The sequence below is a fragment of the Arachis ipaensis genome, chromosome B04 (genome assembly GCF_000816755.2).
Source record: "Arachis ipaensis cultivar K30076 chromosome B04, Araip1.1, whole genome shotgun sequence".
NCBI lineage: Eukaryota > Viridiplantae > Streptophyta > Magnoliopsida > Fabales > Fabaceae > Arachis > Arachis ipaensis.
Genome location: NC_029788.2, coordinates 7,498,378 through 7,498,988, shown reverse-complemented (window position 1 = coordinate 7,498,988; position 611 = coordinate 7,498,378).

Sequence of the window (611 nt, the reverse complement as noted above, 5' to 3'; positions counted from 1 at the left end):
AAAAAAAAAAACAACACACACACACTTTTATTGCATATCTTCTCTTAAATCTCATTTTAATTTACTCCACCACACCTTAGCTTTCCTTTTAAAACTCAATCATGATCAAATTAATCCTTAACATTAGTTAAAGCTTGACTCTGGATTAAGTCTAATTAAACATGACAATCACGAGAATTTATTTCTAGACTTGTAGTCAAATTAATACCTTTTACAGTATCTTTAATTTTTTTTTCTTTCCCTCTAAATTCTCCTCACACCTAATCTTATCCTCATTCTAACAAGCCAAAACTAGTTCAAATTTACTGAGCATATATTTAAATTAAATAAATTTTAAATATTCAAACAAATATATTATTATTCGCCATTAATCTAATGAAAATTTAATCAAAGAAAGGATAAATTTACCTAAATTAAAAAAAAAAATTGAAAATAGAGGTACGTTACGTAAATAGGTATAAAGAAACTACTGTCTAACTCTTTATTCGGGGAATAAAGAGATTAATTATCATTATTGTACAAAGAAACTTTAAGAAAGATTAGCTTTGTTTTGGAATAGTAAATAAGCTCCTGGAGATATAAAAGGTTCCTGCGAATATTTTAGCAGTGTT